Source organism: Natator depressus, chromosome 7 (assembly GCF_965152275.1).
Source record: "Natator depressus isolate rNatDep1 chromosome 7, rNatDep2.hap1, whole genome shotgun sequence".
NCBI classification, from domain to species: domain Eukaryota; kingdom Metazoa; phylum Chordata; order Testudines; family Cheloniidae; genus Natator; species Natator depressus.
Genome location: NC_134240.1, coordinates 96,031,908 through 96,047,996, shown reverse-complemented (window position 1 = coordinate 96,047,996; position 16,089 = coordinate 96,031,908). Strand labels below are relative to the sequence as shown.

Sequence of the window (16,089 nt, the reverse complement as noted above, 5' to 3'; positions counted from 1 at the left end):
AGCATATTTCAGCTATTCTTCATAGACTGCACTAGCATCCACCTCACTTCCAGTTTCAGGCTGCTGGCTAAGATCTGCATTTATAGGTCTATCATAGATGCCACGTATATGGAAAGTTTTTCTTTTTCTGTTAGTCTCCAGAAATAAAAATTATTGTAATACTCTGAAAATCGTTGAGCACTTTTACTAAAATATTCTGGAAAGTTACAAATATATGCTCGTCACCAGACTTTGTGCATCATTTCTAATCAAATGTCTCCACTCCCACACAGTTGACTCACTTTATCATTGTTTTATTTTTTTTCCAAAAGTGCATTAGTACAAACTTATAGTAGTTTAGTTCAGCTTTAGCAAACCTTTGAATTAATGTGTCAAAATGTTTGTAGTCTTAACATACTGCAAAGACATTTTGAAACTCTAATTTTAACAAGTTTTATATATTTCTACTTTTTTCTAGTTGTTCGTTTACTTAGAAATGTGAAACTCAAATACGATTCTTTAACAGTATTGTTTTCTACTTGATTTTGAGAAAGCTACTTACCATGTCTTCACCTCTGATTTACCCTTTATTAAAAAATAGAGATAATGAGGCTTACCCACATTTGCAAAGCAATTTGTGATTTTAGGATTAAAAGCTCATTATCAATGCTAGGAAACATTTTTTTCCATTTTAAACATTTTGAAAGTGTTACTTGCATTAGTTGATACTGAATTAAATGTAAATATATAAACTAATTACCATTGAGCCATCTATTAAAATAAACTCTTAAATGACAGATGAATGGTAGGTAGAAATAGCTCCGATAATTTTATCTTGTAAAGACAAGACTGCACTATTTTCTCTAAGAATGCATGTGCTACTATTATACTTATGCTAAGGCTTTCTTTAACATGTAAGAAGGTTTACCATTTGGTAAACGTGAAGGTGCTGTCATACTAGACATGGAGATGGATACCTGCTTGGGGACTGCACTGAATTAATGGTAATTCTAGATGTTGATTGATATCTTTCTCTAGCTCAGGCAGTACCAAACAAGCCATTTTAGAGGACAGGCGTGGTACAGCTAAACCAAACTTGTCATTTAACAAAGGACTTGTTCTTAAACATATGATTGGAAACATTTAAAAAATACTTTCAACTTCCTTTCTCTCCTGTTCACCATTTCTGGCATTCAAGAATGTTAAAAGAAAGAACCTGAACATGAAGGGAAGGTGCCCTGTTAATTTATGGTTTTGTATTGTTTGATTCCATAGGTCAAACGTGCTAATTTCTCCCACGTGTATTAGGTGATCCCCTACATTATTTCTTATAAGGTCTTAGTTTTTGTGAAAAGGTTGGTTCCCTGACAGATGAACCAATGAAAACATCAAGAACTTGTGACAACTCAAATCAATAAGAGTTCAACAAAATGATGTTAAGGATTTTGAAACAATGCCCAATGCATCAAGTACAGGGAAATTACAGTGGCATGATAAACCACAATTATTTTCACCCACTATTGGTAATTAAGTTAAAGACTCAAGAAATGTTTATGATTCATAAATCTTGAATAGCAAAAATAAGGGTTAGTTATGGAGATTTTTTTTATCATAGGCTAAATATTCTCTTGTCATAATGACATCTGCAGAATTCTCAGTTAATTTCTAATTATTTAAATGTTTCAGGAAACATAAAGCAAGGATTGATATTTTGCTAAGTAGAAAGACTTTTAAAAGGCATGAGATATTATTTTTGCTACTAACATGCTTATCTGTGAGTATATCAAGCTTGTAATTTATTTTAATTGTAACAGTACTTTTGATTTTTGTTGGTGCGCAAGTGTGTAGGAAAGTGAATAATATTGTTAGACTAAAAGAGAATCACCATGCAGGTTTTCCCCTGACATGGGGAGGCAGGTGTCCTTCTGTTGGTCCTCTTTGGAGCTGTGAACAGGCTCAGATGAAATGTTGGGTTTTTGTTCTAGATTGTCATTTGGTAGAGATTTAAATTCTTCAGACAGTCCTTTACCTAGAAACTTAAATTGGCTTTGAGAAAGGGCTCAGAATTAATGGTTACAAAATATATGTCATTCACATTTCCCTGATACTATTTTTATTAATTCTAAAATGGCTTGCATGAACTAGGTTAGTCACAACTTCTACCAATTCCACATAATGGCTTTAGAATTTTTACTAGTCTATATTAAAACAGATACCCATTTCAGTCTTTCCTGTCTACACATTTAAAAACCCCGAAGGCAAATCAACAGTAATACAAAGAAGCTGTTTGTTTTTGGGATATATATATATAGTGTGGAAACCAGGTGGTTTTTTTTAATTGAATTCCATCCTGAAAGGGTGTACAAGAGAAATTAAAACAGAGAGAAGTTTTAAAGAAGAGAGAGAAACTAAAAGAAAAAATACAGATTGAAATTCCTCTTAATGTGAAAGTATAAATGATGCAAAGCCAAGTAAGGCCTCATGGTGGCACTGCCTTTCAGTGATTAGATATGTTTACCTCAGTTACTGGAATACTTTGTGATACTTTGTAATGTTTTTGCACATTCCCTGTGAGTCGTCTTCTTTCCCCACCCCTATTTTCCCCAATACCGTATCCGTTTCCATCATAAAAGCCTGGTTTCGGTGGACTTTGGATTAGATGTAAAACTTTGTGTTGTTCTGAAACTTGTCTTACCACATTTCAGTGTTTATTTTCTACTTTTTAATTTTGTAAATGAAATTATGCCCTTGAAAAGTGCCACATTAACAACTCTAAACCTCTCAATTGAAGTACAGAAATCGCTTAAGTGAAAGTTTCCCTCCAGTGCTAAATATTGTAGTTTTTGTGATATGGACACATCCACAAAAAACTAAAGTGAGGACAGCAGTTCATTTCACATAGGTTACCAAACTGCTGTCAGAAGATCACTTCCAACCTGTTTGGATTTGAGTTAGTACCTGAAGAGTATAACCCTGAATATACTTCCCCTTACCCCACTTGAGTGAGCTTCTTAAATCTATTTATCTGTGTTAGTTTTGGTGATTTTATTTTTAGTGTTTCCTGACAGTTCTAGAACTCAAAAAGTTTAATTACAAACAGGGAAGAGAAATTTCACAGCTCAGTAGTCCGTAATGTAGATTTAAATCTGTTTTGTTTGTTTGTTTTTCATTTATAAATATTTACTACTCTTTAGAAAATTGGGTGTTGTGCATGCATGGTAGCTTTTTAATTTGTAGAATCATTCCAGTGTTATGTATGTATGGCTTGGATTTATATTCCACTGAATTCCATACTACAGGCTTGCACAATATACTGCAAATGTTCTGAGGGAGAGTGGGTTAATTAGTAAATAATAATTACAAAGTATATATTCATAATAAACCATACTTTTTTTAGGTAAACGATATGTATTTCTAAAATTCTCTGAATACGTATCTGCATAATAGTTTATAAATGCTTAATGAGAATTGCTAATTCAGTTATGTCAACTCATATTTCCATTATTTGTATTTATTCTTTCATTTATTTTTGGTGTATAGAATCTGATCTATAGCATTGATATCTGTGAGAATGCAGAAAAAAGTCAGCCATTACTAACCAAAGCAAATAAAACACAGTTACATCTAATGTGGCTCACATTCCACTCAATTCAAAACTCTCATGTAGATTTATGTTCCCATAGACAGGGGACTCCTCACATTTTCCTTTATTGTGACCCTATAAACAGCTAACAATTTTCTAATGTTTGTTTAATAATTATAACTGGCACTTGTGTAATCCAAAAAACAAACATAGATCTCAAAGCTCCTTACAAAGGCAGGTGAGTATCTTCAGGGCAGGGACTGTGTCTCACTGTGCCACTGATCCTGTACTGAGCTCTGTTTTAACCATTGACTGTTTTTAGTTAAATTTGCTTTTGAGATGAAATCTTTTCAGAGAAACTGCTCAGACCATAGATGGTGGCGATGTTATAAAACTTTACTTTGTGAAGACTGGAGGAGTAGTATGTGCATCAGGGGAGCTAGAGAAGGAAGAGAGTCTGTCACAGAGTAGTCAGCTAAATGTAGATTTCTGTATTTAGCAGTAGAACCCATCAGGTGCATAAAGGGTCTTGTACTGAGCTCTGTATTTCAGAAGCTGCACAGGTAACAGAGTATTTAACATGGGATCCCATTAGTTATATGGAAACTATTGGTTTATCTTGACTTACGTTGAGAATCTGTATTGAACCAGGAATTTCAGCTTTCACGCAGGAAATGATATCCTTAGCTTGGAAAAACTCTACTTCCAGAGAAAATTATTTACCAAAGCAGGGAGTTCCAGCAATTACTTAGAGAATCCTCCAATTAATAAGAGAATATTATGGAAGTATTTATTAATACTTATGATTTATTAAAAAGAAAAGGAGTACTTGTGTCACCTTAGAGACTAACACATTTATTTGAGCTTAAGCTTTTGTGAGCTACAGCTCTGTAGCTCACGAAAGCTTAAGCTCAAATAAATGTGTTAGTCTCTAAGGTGCCACAAATACTCCTTTTCTTTTTATGGGGAAATAGTTTTACTTTGTGTAATGTAACTTTACTTTGTGTAATGACCCATCCACTCCCAGTCTCTATTCAAGCCTAAATTAATTGTATCCAGTTTGCAAATTAATTCCAATTCATCAGTCTCTCGTTGGAGTCTATTTCTGAAGTTTTTTTTTGTTGAAGAATTGCCAATTTTAGGTCTGTAATGGAGTGACCAAAGAGATTGAAGTGTTCTCCAACTGGTCTTTGAATGTTATAATTCTTGACATCTAATTTGTGTCCATTTATTCTTTTAGGTAGAGACTGTCCAGTTTGATCAATGTACATGGCAGAGGGGCATTGCTGGCACATGATGGCATATATCACATTGGTAGATGTGCAGGTGAGCGAGCCTCTGATAGTGTGGCTGATGTGATTAGGCCCTATGATGGCGTCCCACCATCAACCTCAGCCTGGGCTAGTCCACACAAGAGATCCACTTCCTGGACACTACAGTGCTAATAAGCGATGGTCACATAAACACCACCCTATACCGGAAACCTACTGACCGCTATTCCTACCTGCATGCCTCCAGCTTTCATCCAGACCACACCTCATGATCCATTGTCTACAGCCAAGCCCTAAGATACAACCGCATATGCTCCAACCCCTCAGACAGAGACAAACACCTACAAGATCTCTATCAAGCATTCTTACAACTACAGTACCCACCTGCTGAAGTGAAGAAACAGATTGACAGAGCCAGAAGAGTACCCAGAAGTTACCTACTACAGGACAGGCCCAACAAAGAAAATAACAGAACACCACTAGCCATCACCTTCAGCCCCCAACTAAAACCTCTCCAACGCATCATCAAGGATCTACAACCTATCCTGAAGGACGAACCATCACTCTCAGAGATCTTGGGAGACAGGCCAGTCCTTGCCTACAGACAGCCCCCCAACCTGAAGCAAATACTCACCAGCAACCACACACCACACAACAAAAACACTAACCCAGGAACCTATCCTTGCAACAAAGCCCGTTGCCAATTATGTCCACATATCTATTCAGGGGACACCATCATAGGGCCTAATCACATCAGCCACACTATCAGAGGCTCCAGAGTAACAGCCATGTTAGTCTGTATTCGCAAAAAGAAAAGGAGTACTTGTGGCACCTTAGAGACTAACCAATTTATTTGAGCATGAGCTTTCGTGAGCCACAGCTCACTTCATTGGATGCACACTGTGGAAACTGCAGAAGACATTATATACACAGAGACCATGAAACAATACCTCCTCTCACCCCACTCTCCTGCTGGTAATAGCTTATCTAAAGTGATCATCAGGTTGGGCCATTTCCAGCACAAATCCAGGTTTTCTCACCCTCCGCCCTTCCCCCACACAAACTCACTCTCCTGCTGGTAATAGCCCATCCAAAGTGACCACTCTCTTTACAATGTGTATGATAATCAAGGTTCCTGGGTTAGTGGTTTCTTTTTATCAGAGGCTCGTTCACCTGCACATCTACCAATGTGCGATATGCCATCATGTGCCAGCAATGCCCCTCTGCCATGTACATTGGTCAAACTGGACAGTCTCTACCTAAAAGAATAAATGGACACAAATCAGACGTCAAGAATTATAACATTCAAAAACCAGTTGGAGAACACTTCAGTCTCTTTGGTCACTCAATTACAGACCTAAAAGTTGCAATTCTTCAACAAAAAAACTTCAGAAACAGACTCTGACGAGAGACTGCTAAATTGGAATTAATTTGCAAACTGGATACAATTAACTTAGGCTTGAATAGAGACTGGGAGTGGATGTGTCATTACACAAAGTAAAACTATTTCCCCACGTTTATTCCCCCCGTCCACCCCCCACTGTTCCTCAGACATTCTTGTCAACTGCTGGAAATGGCCCACTTGATTATCACTACAAAAGGTTACCCCCCTCCCCCCGCTCTCCTGCTGGTAATAGCTCACCTTAAGTGATCACTCTCGTTACAGTGTGTATGATAACACCCATTGTTTCATGTTCTCTGTGTATATAAATCTCCCCACTGTATTTTCCACTGAATGCATCTGATGAAGTGAGCTGTAGCTCACGAAAGCTTATGCTCAAATAAATTTTAGTCTCTAAGGTGCCACAAGTACTCCTTTTCTTTTTGCGAATACAGACTAACACAGCTGCTACTCTGAAACCTATGATTTATTAGTTATTTGAAAAATTATAATGGAAATGGCCATCAGAATTTGTTGAGTGTTGTATAAATGCAGAGAAAGAGAGAGCTCCTACCACAAAACGTTTACCTTTCATTTTAAGACAAGATTCATAAAGTGCATTTAACAAATGGTAAGAGAGAGTGGGCCAGGGGGAACTTAGCTAACTGTGATTGGACCATTTATATAACACAACATTTTAAAAAACCTGCCATTCATGCCAAGCTTCCAGTAATGGATTATAGGAAAACTGGAGATTTTGAAGGTGCTGAAAGACAGAGCAATTGAGTTGATTATTCATGCTAAAGAGTTAGTATAGATAACTTTCCTGAGGTCTGAGCAATGCCGCCCTCTTCTGTGAGCACACCATAGACTGAAGTGTTTGACACTATCATTGGAGAAGACTCAAAAGTTTGTGTGTGAAAATAAGAAGTCGATTGCCCAAGCAAAAGAACTCTACTCGTCTAAACTGGGCAAACAGCCACTGCTATGTGATTAGGCATATATAGCACAAAGTAAGTAGTAAAAGCACATTTATGTAACAATTCAAATGAGTTACATTCATCACCTGGATTGGTTTAAAGCAAGTACACATGTTGTGCCATTTGATCTCTGCTGTGATACTGAGAGCAGCATCAATGTGTTTGGAAGGCTGCTAGTGGACATAGTGAGACAGTTTGGGTTTTGCCATAAATATGCTGTTAATATTTTCTCAATATTATTGGATCCAGAAGGTACCATCTCTGTGTTCTCAAGGTCTGGCTAACACTAGGCTTGAATGAAAGCAAGTTGGCTGAGGTTCAGTCTAGATAACTGAGATAGCTGAGATAATGTTAGTGGGGTGGGGAAGCACCTAGAGGAAAGAGTGAATATGATATCTGCCCCTTGTACAAAGGCATGCCTGTCTTTTCTTCTTCAGATGTACAACTGAAGGGTTTGATTGGACCTTCACATGTTTTTGGATATCCAGATAGCAGTAGTCGGTAAAAGAGTTTTTATTTATCCTCGTGTGGCAAGAAGATCGTGACCTTCTTTATTAGGTCCTAACTCGGGCCCAAGTTGTCTAAGAGCTGTCTCAACTTCAAGACTTTCACTAGATTAGTCGCTCTCAACCTTTCCAGACTATTGTACCCCTTTCAGGAGTCTGATTTGTCTTGCGTACCCCCCCAAGTTTCACCTCACCTAAAAGCTGTTTGCTTACAAAATAATAATTAAAAATACAAAAGTGTCTCAGCACACTATTACTGAAAAATTGCTTACTTTCTCATTTTTGCCATATAATTATAAAATAAATCAATTGGAATATAAATAAATATTATTCTTACAGTTCAGTGTGTAGTTTATAGAGCAGTAATGGATTGTCTTTGTCATTGTCTGTATGAAATTTTAATTTGTACGGACTTTGCTAGTGCTTTTTATGTAGCCTGTTATAAAACTAGGCAAACATTTAGATGAGCTGATGTACCCTCTGGAAGATCATTGCATACTCCCAGGGGTACACGTACCCCTGGTTGAGAACCACAGCACTAGATTATCTGGAGATTTGCAAATCGGGCATGGATCAGAATACTCTTATTAAAATAGTGTTAGCTAGATTCACAATGAAGGGTTTTTAGTTAAGTTTGGAAGGACCTTTTATAGCTTCTTTCTGTCATGATGTATATTTGATGACTGTATGTGTGTTTAAAGTTCCATATGATCCTAGAGAGCTATTGATAGGTTCAATGCATAAATCAAGTTTCAAACATATCTCTTTTGTTCATTTGATGACTATTTCTGAACATTCAGTGACTCTCTGGGGATATTACCAAGGGTTCCGTTCTGGTCCCCTTGCTATTTAATATATACAAGTTCCTTTTTGCATGGCATCTTTTTACTGGCATTCTTCCCACTCTAATGTACATGACACTTAGAATCACTGACATGTTTAATACTGTATCTTTAGTGAATAAGACTGTATTTCAATTTATTTTAGATGTAAATTTGTGGAGGGCAAAGTATTATAAGGACAGTCATATCTGCCAATAGGCAGCGTTTGTTGTAGCCGTGTTGGTCCCGGGATATTGGAATGACAAGGTGGGTGAGGTAATATCTTCTATTGGTCCAACTACTGCTGGTGAGAGAGACAAGCTTCCAAGCTCAAGCTCACATGGGGCTCTGAGACTTGAAGAAGAGCTCTGTGTAATCTTGAAAGCTTGTGTCTCTCACCAACAGAAGCTGGTCCAATAAAAGATATTACCTCATCCACCCATCTGCTAATAGTGAACTTCACTTACTTTAACTGGACTGACGGTCCTAATTTGCTTCAGTGTATTTTAATGGACTTGTCTCTTATAGAAAAGCCTCACTGTGAAACTAAATATGTGAGCTGTGAACCTGGGAGGTCTGCTGGGATTGGGAAGCTATGGCTATGGAGCAGCCACGGAATTGATCTACAACCACTAGTAAAGATTCAGGGCTGTAGTACCTTTGGTGACTGCTTTACAAACACTTACGTAGGGCCTTGGCTAGTGGATTCATGTAGTTGCAGATCCACTGACCACACTATATATCCCACAGAATGACCATCCATTGGATTGGAGGGAAGTCCTGGAGTGCCACATCAAATTAGGAAAGGGAGTTCCCCCTACATATGCCCCCTAGCCTATGCAGTGGAACTGCACTGGTTCCATTGCTTTCATTGGTGTCACGGGAGAAGAACAACATTTTTATGAGAGAAATTCTAACTTGGAAGCCTCTTTCCAACCATGCTTTAAAAAAAGGGGTGTGTGTGTGTGTGTGTGGGTGTGTGTGTGTGTGTGTGTAAAAAGTATGCTTCTGAATGTGAGAGAAGAGGACCGTTTGGTGCGATGTTCACTGTTGTCATCTCATACAGAAAGTAAACCATAGCCAAAGATTAGTATTTTTGAAGCAGCCATTCATTTTAAATGTTTCTGGACATAATCATATTCTGTAAACTGGTGAACATATGCTGGTAAATATTTAAAAGCTGTGAAACATATTTACTCTGAAATGGCAGCCAGATAGCCAAATTATTTCCCTCCAGCACTCAAACTTAATGCCAGACTAGGTTCTAAGCATGTCAGTCAAGTGGCTGGGGTGGGATAGGAATCCCTTTTCTTCATCTTGCCCTTCAGGTCATACAGTCATTACCCAGCCACTACTGCAGTACAAAGGCTGCAGTAGTCCTGGCAGCCCTATTTACATCCTCTGTAAGGTGTGAGGGAAGAAGAGAGGGATCCACCAAACAGCAAATCCTAAAGCCCCATCCCCAGCTGATCATCCTTCCACCTGCCTTGTGCATGCCTAAGTGCTAAGAGCTACTGTGGATCTGAGCTCTATGTAGCACAGGGGCTGACACCTCCCACCCCCACCACGCGCCCCTTACTCATATTCAGGGCATATGGGCCCACAACCAGAGAGTTCTCAGCAGCTACAGAGGAAAGGATTTGGTCCAAGAGAGATTATTGAAGCAAATTTTGTAGAAGTCTAATTTTTGAATATGGTATTAGTAAAGGTGTTAGAGCTGAGGAAAAGTGCATAATGCAGAATCTCAGTAGTATTGTGTTTAATGGGAGGCAGAATAATAATGCAGAATATTCTTCACTGAAATAAATTAAAAGTACTACACACAAACCACTTCTCCCACCTCCTCCCCCCCAACTGTTTTAATTTGCTTTACAAAGGCTTTTAAAATAGAAGAGAGTCCACATTATCCTCTTTTAAGACATAAGTAACAGGATAAGCGAGTTTGAGATGTGAAATGCTATCATGTTTGTGAGATATGGTCTACTAGATTTTGATTTTTGTCCATCTGTGGAAGAGATTCTTATTCATTAATTTATACAGCAACCCAAGTGTGTTATTTGTGTTACGTGCAATAGGATTATAGCAGTGCCATTTTTATATAGCTTAATATCTTGGCAATGATCTTAAGAACCATTCTTTTCAAAGTATTACATATAAGGAATTTGTTTTAGTGGATGAAATGTTTGACTTGGAACAGTTTTGAAAAATGCTAGATGGGAAAATATGAAAATAATTGCTTAAGAAATAATTAAATGCTGTTGAAAGAACTTCCTAATGTGTTTGCATGAAAGCATTTAATTCTTAAATAAGAGCAGTGTGACTCCTTAGAGAAATAATATGAACACTATGTACTGATATGAACTAATGAGTTTATTAGTGTTTGTGAATAATGCTATTATGAAGTATTTATAGTAGAAAAGGGAGCAATACTTCATTCTGTACACTCTCTTTTTTTTTAACTAATGTCATGTGACAGTGGTTTTTACTGCATGGCTTCTCTTGTCTGGTTTCATTCTTGAAATATGTATCCTTTTTATGCTTGACAGTGTATCTAATTGTTTTGTAATTAAAACAAAAAAATAAACAAAGATTCTCGACCCTTCCCACCTCCTTCCCCTGGCCTCGGGTTGGGATATATTTTACTACTTAATAATTAACTCAAACTACAGCTACAAATGTAAAAAGTCAGAAAAATTATATGATTTCCAGAAAAACTTTGAAATAGAGGTCCAGGTTGGCTACTAGATGTACGCACAATTCACAGTGAATAAAATTCATGGCTATGCTGTGGCGGCTTTGCATCTGTCTGCCTGTCCAAAGTAACCAAAGGGTAAATCCAGTCTGTGGAGTATTTCCCTTTCATATGGCGAGAGCCAATAAAAGAGGTACAATTGTCCAACACTGACTGAATGGGAGTAGTGTCTCCCTTTATATGACTAACATCAAAATTAAAAACAAGAAATTAAGTTTCATCCAATATTGTAAAGAGAAGTTAACTTTATGCAATCTGATGCCAGTACTAAAATGTCAAAGTAACATACATTGATACTTTGTTAAATTTAACAATGGTTGCAATGTACAAACCCAAACTAGAACCCTCTGACACTGAGGAAGTGTTTCCACTTGGTTTTCAAGGGCTTTCCAAGTGTCTATTGATCAGTGTTCTCTAACAGCACAGAAATAATGTGTCTAATTTAACTGGCCACATGGAGGAGTATAGAAAAAACATTACTTATTCCTTGAAAGGCTTGGAACATCGATAGGAGGACATAACATTAATGACTTTCCTATACACCAACTTCAAAAATGGCTAAATGAGGAAGAAATTACAAATTTATTTTCCTATAATTTCAACAGTTGTCTTGTTTTACTGCAGCAGTAAGGCATTAAGCAATGAAATATCACACAAGGACTATTTTCCTGATAATTTGTCTGACATGCAAAGCATATAATACAAAAGAGAAAGAGATGGAAATGTGGATTTTATTTATATAGACAAATTCAGTGGATTTTATTGCTCATAAAATGGGGCAAAGAGTCTTCAGCTACCATGCAAGCATCTTCAAATATTGCTCTTTCATAAATGACACACTGTAACTACAACACCTTTACTATCTCAGTACAGACCTTGCCCTGAACACAGGCTACTAATTTTGTGGTTGCTTACTAATGTAGATAAATGTCCACTAAGGACTAATTTACAACCCCAAACTCCTTTCACTTTTCATATAAATTAAATAAGTACCAAAGTCTCCAGAGATGAATCACTGAAATTAGAGCTGGAAAAGAACCATGGTTATCCAGTCCATCTCTTTGTCAATGCAGGATTAAAGCATGAAAGCCTGAGTTTTAACTTCCTTTCATTTTACCCCCTTTTTTCAGATGAAGAAGAACTTTAAAGAAACAATTTATAAAATCCATTGTGGAATATAGTAATGAAAGTAAGTTTTTCTAACTGAGTTAAATTAAAATACCATGTAGCTTTCATATTGGAATTGCCAACTCTTTGAGTTTATTTTACTTCAGGCAGCTTTACTAGTCTAAGTAGTGTTTTGTCCATGGAACCAGTGATGAAGGATTGCACTATTGAATTTATTGGCTATTGTTAGTGCCAGCTAAATGAGCTTGACTTTTATCACTGTAATCTTTCACACTACAAGGCACGTGTAAATTGTTACATACCAATCAGATACCATTTTTGTTAAGATGCCTGTGATGGTTTAAAGGCAAGAGGTCATTATTTCTTAGAATATATGAAACATGACGTCAAAATATGGATGGTGGTATACATTGTGAATATTTTGCTTCCAAAATATTGGAAGACCCTTCATTATGGACAAGAATTTTTGGGAGTAATGCTTTTTCTTTTAAACAAGCTATTTTTAAAGTGACGTGAAGTTAGAGATCTAGGGAAAAAAAAAGATCTTTTGAGCCCATGAAGCAGCATAGAGTTGCATATGCTTTCTGCCTGTGTACATATGATGCTAATCTGGTTTATCAGAAATCAATCGTGTTGTTTTACTGACCTCATAAGTTCCGCATTGGTATGTGTTTGCTTCATATCTCATTATTCACGTCTGAGAAGGTTTCTGACACATCGAATGAATGTGTTCAGCCAATCATGAGTTAGAGTGTTCTTTATCTGCAATGGGTTCCATTAAAATCAATATTTTGCCAGAGTTACTACACAGTATTATGACAAACCTGTTATTTCTCTGTACTTAAAATAGGAGATAGTGTGTCTTTAGATACTACTGTGTGGTAACTGGTAATTTTGGCTTTTTAAATGATAACTATGTATGTGACAATAGTAATTATGATCCTGTAAAGACTCCATTACACAACAGGAGTTGTGCACACAGAGCCCATACCAGATCAAGCCCTGTTTCTTTTCATTGTCATTCATACACAAGTATCACAGATCACTATATGGCCAATTTATATTTTATATTTGCAAAAACAATTACACTATACAGATTACAATATGCAGATTATACTATGTCAAACAGGTTGAACAATAGTTTGGTAGAAAAGAAGAGTTCAAGGATCAGATTTTGCAGACAAGGACCACACATGGGGAACTTCAACAAGGCTGTTAAGATTAAGGGGGCTGTGTCACAAGACTCAGGTTGATACCCTCCACCTTCGGGAAACACACAGACGACAATACATTATGATTTTTTCATGGTAGTGCAATAGGATGTAATAATGCTTCAGGAAGGCAAGACTATTTTAGGAACAGAATTGTCAAATTCTGGGTCTGGTCAAGCCAACTAGGAGGCAGAGGGCATAGGATTTTGTTTTATTAGAAATAAGATTTCAAGTTATAGTATAGGTAGAAGATACTGGTCTTGAGATTGTCTCCCTAATTTTTCAGATCCAGACAGTAGCAGAGAAACTGTTCCAGATAGCAGGGACAGTGTGGGAGAAAGATCTACTGCCTGAAGAGATAAGGAAGAGGTACACCTAAGAATCTGGTATTTCAGGGAATACGGTGTTTCTGGTAGAAGGATGGGAAACAGTTCCTGGAAAAGTTTGAAGATCAAGAGGAAGGTTTGGTACTAGATTTGAAGATTTGAGAATGGAATGCCTATTTCTGAGGATTGGTGATGAGTTGGGCTTCCACATTTTGGACAGTGGGCACAGTTCTCAAGTGTAGATACAAAAAGACTGATTGTTCAGAGATACTGAATAACCATAGTTCCTATTAATTTCATTGGGAGTTGTGGGTGGCCAGACCCTCCAAAAGTCAGGTATCTATTTAGGTGCCTAATTATAGACACCCAAGATAGAAAATTTTGTCCATTAATGTTAGGAGACTTGGGTTTAGTGGGAACATAAGGGAAGTAATCATATGAGAAGAGATGAAGGCCTAAATAGGAGTTTTGGCATAGGGCAGTTGAGAATGTTACTGATGTGAGGAATCGTGCTAATCGGCAGATTTACAGACAGGGATAGAGAGGAAAAAGTAAATTACATTTTAAATCTGATTGTTGCATAAATTCCTGTAAAAATGGCTGTCAGTTAAATCTAATGTTAGATCTGAACCCCAAGATGAGAGAGCCACAACCTAACATCTTTTTTGCTGCATTTCTGCAAAGGTCTCAGCAAAATTTTAACTATTTGGGATTTATTGTTTTCCATGCTCTCCAGAGGGGGAGCTTCTTCAATTATAAATATAAGTGGTATGTTTAAAACATCATCATTATTTATACTCTCCTGTAATACTAACTTTCTATTAAAGTTGAAAATCAATCTATTACTGAAAATTTTTAAGATGTCTGTCACCTTGATATCTGATTGCCAGGTGGTAATCTGAAAACTAGTTGACTTCTAAAGTAAAAGGAACAAAAGGAGCTAGGAACACTGCTCATTCAGTAATAATAGCGGCTTCTGATTTCCAGTGTACTTAAATTTACATTTCTTATACATACATGCTAACACAGTATTCCTCCAAGACAATGATTTTTTTTTTTTTTTTTTTTAATTTTGGTACTGGAGGATCTGCACACCTAAATCCCACACTAAGATACATATGCACGTATGCTGCTGCTAGCAGATTATATGAATGTCTTCTTTTGACACTTTACTTTTCAAACAAAGCTACAGTCTAATCCCTTAGTTATTATGGTGCATGAAAATGGAAGATACACTGATGGGTCTTATGTATATGTGGGGGGTTTAAGGTGTGATAGAAACAAAATACCCAACTAAGAATTACAAGGAATCATGGTACTAAGGAAGCCATTTAATGTGATATTATTTATACATCAACTTTGAAGGTTCTTTTATAATTGAAGAATATTTTTTATTTGAGAATAAAGAAAATTAACTCCTTTCTTTTTAGTATAGAAGTAAAGGCCAATATTTCCAAAAGTGACTAGTGATTTTGGGTGCCTCTGTTTTTGGACAACCAGATTAAGACACACCTGAAAGAGACCTGTTACTCAAAAGGTGGATGGTCAAGCACTTTCTGAAAATCAGTTATCTTTAAGGTATCTGCAGTTCACCGCCCAAAAATTGAAGTACCCAAAATCATTAATGCTTTTGAAAATCATGGCCAAAATAATTTATAATTAGACTTCTAAGAGTACAGTTTTTGCGTACTTGAAAGAGAATACTATAGTCCATAGCTGCTGAAACAAACTTCCTAAGAACAATAATTAACTTGCCAAATTATCTGTATTTCCTTTTCTCTCTCATGCCCATCTTGTCTCAACTATGCCTTAAGGATGGCTGAGACAAGGTGGGTGAGGTAATATCTTTTGTTAGACCAACTTCTGTTGGTGAGAGAGACAAGCTTTTGAGCTTATACAGAGCTTTTCGGTCAGTATGGCTGCCTTGCAGAAAAGTATAATCAGGACTGCACTTAAGCATATGTGCTTAAAGTTAAAAAGGTGCATAAATGCTCTCCTAAATGAATATTTTTAATTTATTATTTTGTACATTCACTGGCATCACAGGGTGGCTGGACCCTTGTAATGTCTCATCTGTGACACACTTAACTCATTTCACCTGTGCAAGTACAAAACTGATTTTTTTCAATAATTTTTATAACTTAATTTTTT

At 36.8% G+C, this 16,089-nt stretch overlaps 1 protein-coding gene across 3 annotated transcripts in view; it reads left to right on the top strand.

The window, feature by feature from the left end:
* Positions 1 to 16,089, top strand: part of INPP5A (inositol polyphosphate-5-phosphatase A) — a 419,434-nt gene that overhangs the window by 159,294 nt on the left and 244,051 nt on the right. The window lies entirely within an intron of this gene.